Source organism: Ascaphus truei, unplaced genomic scaffold, assembly GCF_040206685.1.
Source record: "Ascaphus truei isolate aAscTru1 unplaced genomic scaffold, aAscTru1.hap1 HAP1_SCAFFOLD_490, whole genome shotgun sequence".
Taxonomy (NCBI): domain Eukaryota; kingdom Metazoa; phylum Chordata; class Amphibia; order Anura; family Ascaphidae; genus Ascaphus; species Ascaphus truei.
In genome coordinates, this window is record NW_027456821.1 from 19,389 (window position 1) to 28,531 (window position 9,143).

The 9,143-nt window shown below is 44.2% G+C and overlaps 1 long non-coding RNA gene across 1 annotated transcript; it reads right to left on the reverse strand.

Annotated features, from left to right (window-relative positions):
• Positions 1 to 3,572: 3,572 nt before the first annotated feature.
• On the reverse strand, positions 3,573 to 6,506 carry LOC142484974 (uncharacterized). The gene is made up of 3 exons (XR_012798323.1): positions 6,392 to 6,506; positions 5,050 to 5,189; positions 3,573 to 4,329 (listed from the first exon to the last, which is right to left on the reverse strand). It is a non-coding gene; the product is annotated as an uncharacterized LOC142484974 (long non-coding RNA).
• Positions 6,507 to 9,143: the final 2,637 nt, after the last annotated feature.

A 9,143-nucleotide genomic window follows, 5' to 3' on the forward strand; every position in this document is an offset into this window, starting at 1 on the left:
GTGCCCAGGGGGGGAGCCCTGGTGTCCCGCGATGTGGGGGACGGCGGTGGGGGGACCCGGCGGACCCCGATCGGAGCCGAGACTGGGCAAATGCTCAAATAAACTTGGCCGCGACAGTACGATGACCAAGGAGCATACGACAGGTGTGGCCGGATCTGCTGCTTCACCTTTTTAGGCGGAGAAGACCCCGGGAGCAGGTAGGAGAATACGAGAGGTGTGAGAGGGTGTGAGAGAACAAGGAGCAGGGCCGGAGCACGGGTTTCATGCGCCCGAGGCGAAACTTAAAATTTGTGCCCCAGTTGTATAAAAAATAATAAGATAAATAAAATAATAAAATAAACAGTGGCGTAGCTATCGGGGCTGTAGGGGGTGCGACCGCACCCCAGCGCGACGCAAAATAAAAATAAAAGGGCGCCAAAATATTGGATACAAATAATAATAATAATTTTTAAAAAAGTAAAAAAATAAATTTGAAATAATAAGAAAAAAAATAATAATGATTATTAATGCGCCCCTAGGACCTCTGCGCGCTAGGCGACCGCCTAATGGCCGGCCGGCCCTGCGAGGTATGCGGGAGGAAAAGGGGTGAATGGGATAGATATGCAGGGGGATGGGGGAGCAGATGAGTTATACACAGGGGCACAAGGGCCCCATCACCCGCATCTCTATATACTGAGTGTGCCCCTGTGTATAACAACGCTGATCTGTGCTGCTCCATCTGATCTTACTGCGCAGTGATCCAGGGACCATCCGATCGCCATTTAATGGGGTCAGGAAGGAATTTTGTCCCCCCATTGCACAGCAGGGGTTATGTTTCGCCTTCCTCTGGATCACAGCAACAAACTGCCCTTTGTGCATGAATTATCAGTGAGATCTTTATACACCCTGCATTGGTCTTCACCCCTTTGCTGCCGGAGGGGCCTGCAATGCATTGCTCTGCGTGTTACTATATCGCTCTGCAATGTGCTGCAGGCCCCTACCAGCAAAGAGATTCATTATTTCAATAAAATACTCTCTTTAATCAAACCTATGTGTAGTGTCTTTTCTATCCGTTGAATCTATTGCTAACAGCTCAGTGATTCTTCCCCAGGACGCTGCACTAGTGTCACGCTGCCAAGCCCGGGTGTGAAGAAGGTTTATATGGTCACATATACACTTCTGCCAAAACACGAGTGCAAACAGGAAGCCCCTCTGATCTGTCATATCTTTTATTACACAAAACGGTATCTAAAAAGGTAAAAAACATACATGGGATTCTGCTACAAATATCTCTCTAATTACAAACCAATTAGCAAATCATTCAGATTAGAGTCGAGCGAAAAGAAAGGGTTAAGTATCTCAGGTACAGTATATGCAGTGTAGGCTGTTCTGCGCATTACATGCAGGGGACAACGTTTAGGGGATATAAGTAATGCTGATCTCAGAGCTGACCGGCTGACCTGCTCTACCGGCTGACCTGCTGACCTGCTCTACTGGCTGACCAGCTAACCTGCTCTACCGGCTGACCGGCTTCCCTTCTTTCAGCTAAATGACCTGAATTGTGGCCCCTGTATCTCCCAATTAAAAGTTTTATTGGCGTATTCTTGTTTGACTCGTTCTATACAGACATTTTCTATATATTCATTGTGGGATTTGATAACATCTGTAAGATCTCTCAGAATATCACATTCTGTACGTTTGTGTTGAAGATTTTTCCATTCTCATTTTACTTAATATTAGTTTTTGGCTTCAATTATTTATATCGAGTCCAAAATAACTTTATACAGAATGCTGTTCCCTTTAGCCCACAAATGCTGCTTCATTAAAGCCCATGGGGGCACTTGATGCATTCTCAAACTTTTAGGCAACATCCCTAATTTCCAAAAGTGGGATTTAATCTGTGCATATTTAAATGGTTAAAAAAAAATTCCATTGTGACAAAATATAAATTTTCGAACACAGACTCCTAAATCCCTCCCCAAATATATCCGTTTCACATAAAAGTGTGTGCGCTTCTCCTTCCACCTAACTGGCATGTCGTCCTTACGGGCGCCATTCCGTGTAACTCCACGCTGCCCTCCAGTGGCAAAAGAAATAAGAAACATTTACTATACTCGTCTGGCAGCTGCTCCCGTATAAGGTGGGTAACTCTGTATTAGGGGTCTTGGTAGACTATATTTTATACTTATGTCGGATAGATGAGGAATTAATATTCCTAACGGGTTATTGTGAGAGGCCTTAGATCTTATCCTATATGCACGCAGCCCTCGCCTCTCTGACCTTGAACACATACTTCAATCTGATTTTTTGAGACTTGAAACTGGATTTCTTAAAACAAACTGATTTTAAACACTGACAAGACTGTAACAATAGTATTTGGGACCAGAGCTAAATTGCTAAAGCTGCCAATGACAGAACTTCAGATAAAAACCAACTCTAATACCATCCTAGCCCGTTACTCGTTTGAAATATCTGGGCATATAGTTCAACTCCCATTTAACATTTGGGTTGCACATTGATACCCTGACATCCAAATCCTATGCCAAACTAGGTGTACTTTACAGGAACAAATCCTCCCTAAGGCCCTCATGCAGTAATCGCCTACAGCGATTCAGTAAGCCCAGAGAAGCTGGCGCTAAGAGCAAAAATTACCGTTTTTTTTGTTGCCGGAAAATAAATAAATAAATAAAATCGGCAGACGCGCGGTGATAAGCCACTTTTCGGCACTGATAACCAGTTTTTCAAACACGCTCAATTCTTTAAGCCCTGATCAGCTTATTGCGGCTGATCGCCACTTTAAAATTGCTGTTCTCCAAATTGTCCAGCCACAAAAGTTGGCAAGAAGGTGGGGTGAAGCTGCGATGAAAATAAAATGCATGTGTCCCAGAGCTGATATCCATTAATATCAGCACCAGAGACCCCCGGCATGAATCCGATGCATAAAAAATGCATTTACAGGCAACTTCATTACCGCCAAGGCAATGAAGGGGTTATATACCTGTGCCCGGCTTATTGTGGGTAGCGGGGGTGGGTGAAGGTGGTATTTGGCCTTGGGTGGGTGTTTAGGCCTTGCCAGGGGGTTGAATGATGACTTAACCTCTTCTTTAACTTAGCGGTTAATACCGCTAAGGTAATGAAGTGGTCAACCCCTCCCGCTACCCCCTCACCCGGTAGACCTAAACACCCATCCTTGGGGCCAATACCCCGTTCACCCACCCCCGCTACCCACAATAAACAAAAATACACATAACAGCCCCACTGGCCACCTCCTAGGTCCCTAATAAACCATTACAATATTCATAAAACCATTATTTTGTTTACACCCAGGATTATTACATGGGATTAGGGCTATGTGATTCAGTGAGGGGTTGTATGTTTGTATTCGTAGGGACAGGCAAGGCCGGAGCCAGATGGGGTTCTCCTGCCTCTGTCCTCCCTGTCTCCTGACCCTTCCTGTAGCCGGACAAAGAAGAAGAAGCAGGCACACGGTCTTACTCAAAGGAGGTTTAATATGCCATAAAGTCCAACGTTTCGGCAGTCAAGGTGAAGGCTACAAACACAAGAAACAGTCACAATATATACCACCCCCCTGATACTCACCCCTCCCCGCTCTGCCACATAACCAGGATGTTGACGCCCACCTGATGACGTCAGAGCTACCATATGGCGCCCCCTAGTGACGTCAGACGTCTAGGTCTAAATCCCTGGCAATACAGCATAGAGCTGTCTTGGAGGACTGCAGCCACAGCCACACCTCTCCCCAGACTGAACACTCCCCCATGATGACGTCAGCGTGACCCGGCAGTCAGGGGGGGGGGAAAGGGGGGCGGGCGTGCACCAATCAAGACTACTCACAGGGCTGGACAAAGATGTATCCGTCGCCATGGGATCAGTGTCAGAGCAGGGAGGAGTGAGACACTCCTATAAATCACCCTGAAAGTGTAAATAAACCACACACCAAAATATTAATAAAGCATATGTGCACAAAACTAATACAGCAATATACTATTAAAAACATGTGACTGTATACTGCTGATGACATCAGTATAATCCTGCAAAGTTACAGTGAAATGCCACATAATAATATGCAGTACATCAGTATTTAGAATATACTAGTGTGTATACCTAGGTCAGAAATGGGTACACACAACCAGGGGGGGGGTGAAGGGGAAGGGAGGATGGGGAAGGGGGAGGGAGGATGGGGAAGGGGGAGGGAGGATGGGGAAGGGGGAGGGAGGGAGGGGAAGGGGGAGGGAGGGGAAAAAAAGAAGGGAAAAAAAAACACACAAAAAGGATAATCTTCCCAATTGGTAAGTGCAGAGTCCATGGATGGTGCAAGATCAAATATGCCTGTAGAAAGACAAAAAATAACCTTCTATTAAGGAAGCATTTTAAATTCTGTTGCTCATTAAGACCCATACCGTTGCTGGTATTTAAAGCATGTATCCAGAATGCTTCACGTCTCAATAAGAAAGTCTCCCTATCTGGAGTGCCTTGTCTAGGTGCTACTGTCTCAATACCCATGATGCGTAAAGAGGCAACATTATGATTGTGTTCCACACAGTGTTGCACAAGAATAGAGGGATCCGTACCTTTTCGAATTACACTTTTATGTTCAATGAACCTTGTTTTTAACATTCTTATGGTCTTACCCACATAAAGAAGACCACATGGACACTTTATTACGTACACTACATATTCAGATCTACATGTGATTCTATTTTTGATTTTTATGATCCTCCCGCTTTGGGGGTGACTGAATTGACTACCGGTAGTCAGACTGTTACAGACCGAGCAGCTCATGCATCTAAAGTTACCCGGTCTGCCACCCTCCAGAAAATGAGGAGTTCTGTAGTTACCCTCATTATCTGCATGTATCAGGCTATCCGCCAGATTTCTCCCTCTTTTGAATGCCACCATTGGTGGTACACAGCAACTTTCAGATCATATATCATCATTTTGCAGAATATGCCAGTGTTTAATTATGGTAGATTGAATAAAACCACCAGCTTGACTGTATATAGTGGTAAATACAAGCCCGTCCTCCTTCTTATTTTTGGTAGCACTTACCTCTTTATCCAGTGCCCGGTCTAACACAGCAGGAGGATATACGCAGGAAGATATCCCCTAGCCAGGAATCTACCACGTAGTACTCCAATAGCTGGTTCAATATGATCCTTCCTGCTCGAGATTTTGCAGACCTGGACTTTCTGTGAAAAAGGTAATGCATCAATAAGAGAAGGAGGATGATGGCTATCTGCCCTTAAAATTGCATTTCTGTCTGTATCCTTTCTAAAAAGATCAGTATGTAACTCCCCATTAGTCTGTGTAATGAGAACATCTAAAAAAGAGAGTTGCTGTGTACTCCATGTATTAGTGAGGAGGACCGGTGAATGGAGACCATTAAGATACTCAAAAAAAGATAACAGCTGATCCTCCGTACCTGTCCATATGAAAAACATCATCAATATATCAGTAATAGCTTTTAATATGCACTAAAAAGTCTGATTTGTAGATGTACTGCTCTTCGAAATGTGTCATGTATATGTTGGCGTAAGCAGGGGCCATATTACTGCCCATTGCTCTCCCCTTAATCTGCAGGAAGAAATCACTCTCAAATCTAAAATAATTTTTATAGAGAATGAAATGTAAAATGAGCATAATGTATTCAATTGGAACAGTATCACTATAATGGCGAATGAGGGTGGCCTTGATTATCTCAAGACCTTCAACATGGGGGATTATTGTATAAAGGCTAGACACATCTAAACTAACCAGAATATGATTAGTCCCATCACCAGGTGAGTTTTTTAATTTGTCAAGGAAATCAAACGTGTCTTTGATGTATGAGTTGGCTGTCTGTGCTATAGGTTGTAGAAATGTGTCTACAAATTTTGCAAGGGGTTGATTTAATGAATTAAATGCAGCTATAATAGGCCGCCCTGGGGGATTGTTTAAATTCTTGTGTATTTTGGGCAAGGTATAGAAAATAGGGCATTTAGGATGCAACATAGTTAGAAACTCAGATTCAGGCTCTGTTATCCACCGGTTATTAACCCCCATTTGGATAATTTCCTTAATTTCTCTCGCATACTGTAGTTAAAGGTAGGGTCCCTATCCAATTTAATGTAGCAGTTAATGTCACTCAGTTGTCTGATGGTTTCAGCCTTATAATCTGAGTAATTCTGCACTACTAGGGCACCCCCCTTGTCCGCACGCTTAATAATAATCTCATTATTATTAGTCAACATTTTTAATGCTTCCTTTTCCTGAACAGACATATTGTATGTAGCCCTATGTTTGTTTTTTTTGTACCTTGCAATGTCCCCCTTAACCAGTCGTATATATGTGCTGACTGATTGATTTTTAAATGGCGGGACAAAAGTGGATTTGAGCTTGCACATTTTGATACCTTGATAAGAAGCCGAATTATCTGTCCCCTGCAGGTCAGTGGCCAAATTAACTGTCCCTTGTTGTTCATAGGAGGATTACCTGTCCCTGGTTGGATATTGGAATGCACCGATTCTGTAGACCTGTTAGAAAAAAATGATTTAAGGTTTAATACTTGTTCGAATTTAAATAGGTCAGCCTCCAAATCAAAATCATTAAACAATGTAGTAGGTACATATGAGGGCCCCCTAGCTAAAACAGACATTTCACATTGATTAAGAGTGTAATCAGACAGATTAACAACCAAGGTGTCCATACTCATTTCTGCTCCGTTGTACGTAGGGGATAGGGTGATCTTCCCTTTCCCCTGGCCCCCGCATCTAATTTGACTTTCTCCTTGTCCTTGGATTGGCCTAAAAAAGTGGCCGGACTTTGGCCTCTCTAACGTTCTGTTGAGGAATGGGCTTTAGAGTCACTGGTGTGGACTTCTTGGACTACCTGGGGTGCTCTCCCTCTTTGGTTCTTGCGTTGTTTGGGGTCTTGCTTCAGCCACGGGTATACTCTTCCATCTTTATAGTCATTAACAACTTTTTTGAATTTCAACTTCTTAAAGTGAATAAGATCACTTTTAATTTTTTTCCAGCTTGGTCTTAAGACTATCCAATGATTGTACAACGTCCGTACCAGGGCTAGACTGTTCAATGAGGATTTCCACTTTGAGTATATACTTCCTTGTGTGGCTAAGTTGTTCCCCCACCTCCTCAATAACCAAAATATTCAAGTCCAAAGAGGCCCTATTAAAGCTGCAGTTCAGTCTTTTTTTATTTTATTTTATTTTTTACTTCAATAGTTTCATGTGTGCAATCTCTAATTACCTAAAGAACTGTATAGCTGCAGGTCAATTCGTTCTCCATGTATTGATAGGCGAAATTTGGTGACATAATTAGTGAAGGGATCTGTTTTTCTTCTGCTTCTGTCTCAGTGGAAGCTCATGAATATTCATGAGCACTCCTGCATTGACATGTGCTAGAGGGAGGGCAGGGCTGACAAAGGGGTGTGCCAGGGCTTGTGACAGGACATGAAGGGGCAGTGCCTTAGCAAATGGCTGTTAAAATAGAATACTGGAAAATTGGTCTTTCAAAGTTGTTGTTTTTTAAAACAGAAAATGCTAAAAGTATTTTTTCTTACTACAGAACTGATTTATTAAAAAAAACACACATGCAGGATATTGACTGAACTGCAGCTTTAAAGCATTGTCCTGCATACAGATCAGAGGCGAAGAATGGATATGGATACCCGATGTGAAGCCGGAAATAAGACCGAGAACAATACCGAAAAGACCGTTTCGGGGGAAGAAGGTGAGTGATGAAATAGCCGTCACTGTGTAACTCTTCCAATTACCTGCAACTTCATGCAAAGAAATAGCAACGTTTGTTTTTAACGTGTTAGCGCCAAGGGGGAATTCAACTGCTGAGAGGTTAAGGGAGTTACTCACCCAAACTCAGCGACGCTTCTGTGTCTCTGTGATAACTCCCCCAGGACATGCCTGGAAACCAGAGGTAACTCAATGTATTTTTGATCAATAGAAACTTGACCTCGGAGACTGTGAGACCCCCTCTCCTTCCCCCCCCTTCCCTTGGCTTCCCAAACCCCACCATAACCAATACATAAATAACCACAAACACGAGGTCTGGCGGCCGCTGCATTTTAGTAAAACTTCAATTAACCTAATTAGTGCCAACCCCCTGCCAGAGTGCTCGCTCATTGGGTAAAGGCCAAAGGTACCCGATCCAATGGCCCGTAACTCCCCCCTAGCCGGGCCCCGCCTGTCTGGCGAGAATGGGCCCAGGAACGCACGTGTAAATGAGCCGCGCCCACTCGCGACTCCCAGCCACCTTTTATTTTATTTCTGTTATTCATTTTCATTGTTTATTTATACTTTTTTTTCTTTTAAACACGTACAACCAACATATTTACCAGTATTCACAATAAAGGGCAGGGTGGGCGGGACTCCCATGGCAGGGCGTAGACTGACCCCGCGCCTCTGTCTAATTCTAACCTCCCTGGCCCTTCCCCCGGCTGTGTCACGTCACTGCCAGAGGGGGGGGGGAAGGCCGGGGGGGACGTAGTCCACATTCACAGGTAAGGGAGAGCCTAGTCCCTCTGATCATAGCGCCCGGTCACCGAGGGCTCAAGGCTACTTTTCTGGGTTATTTATTTATTTTTTTAAAATATTTTTTCCTTTATTGGTGTCAAACAGCGTATTGGTACATGTTACAGACATTGGAAAACGAGCCAACACAGACAAACGGCGCTGTACATGTACATAGCATGGGGGGAGTTGATGACACACAATAATCCATTTTCCCATTTTCAGTGGTGAAAAAGAGAGGGGATGACGAAGGAGGGGTGGATAGTTGGGAACGACTTGGACAAAGAGGGGGGAGGGGGGGACGGGGGTGGTGGTGGGGAGCTTTTTTTGGGGTTCGGAGGTCGGGGAGTTAGTCCTGCGGTAAAGTTTATGTGATAGTCAGGTCGCCTGATCCTGGCCACGGTTCCCAGGTTGAGTAGAATTGCGGCATCTTTTGTCTCAGCATTGCCGTTAGTCTTTCCATACCCATAATTCCATCTATCCTAGTGACTACCGTTCTTCTAGAGGGGGCTTTGATTTTCTTCCAAGCCGCAGCTACGCAGCATCTGGCTGCCGTTAGGATCGCTGCCGTGAGTCTGGCTATAGGGGGGGGGAAGGTCGTCGACTGGTTTTCCCAGCACGT